The 245-nt window shown below is 23.3% G+C and overlaps 1 protein-coding gene across 2 annotated transcripts in view; it reads right to left on the bottom strand.

Moving 5' to 3' along the window:
• LOC108579106 (NADPH--cytochrome P450 reductase) overlaps positions 1–245 on the bottom strand; it is a 30,642-nt gene that overhangs the window by 3,856 nt on the left and 26,541 nt on the right. The gene's annotated exons all lie outside the window — the stretch shown is intronic.

The following is a 245-nucleotide window of genomic DNA, read 5'->3' as shown; positions in this document are numbered from 1 at the left end:
TCATGTAACAGATGTAAGTAAGTACATACATATTTTCTTTAACTGCAATACATATTTTTGTTTATACACAATAGTTCATGTATATGTGCATGATTAGTAAACTAAATTTTTCATTAATTTCTTCAAATTTTCGTTTTTCATTACAGACTAAAATCAGTTTTGATACAAACTTTTAGAATTTGAATAGTGTGAAACATGTAGTTATTTAAAAAGCAAAAGGCAGTGAAATATCATTTTACTAATAT

This window comes from Habropoda laboriosa, unplaced genomic scaffold (genome assembly GCF_001263275.1).
Source record: "Habropoda laboriosa isolate 0110345459 unplaced genomic scaffold, ASM126327v1 scaffold42, whole genome shotgun sequence".
Taxonomy (NCBI): domain Eukaryota; kingdom Metazoa; phylum Arthropoda; class Insecta; order Hymenoptera; family Apidae; genus Habropoda; species Habropoda laboriosa.
The sequence above is the reverse complement of the archived record's forward strand: the minus strand, read 5'-3'. Positions and strand labels throughout refer to the sequence as shown.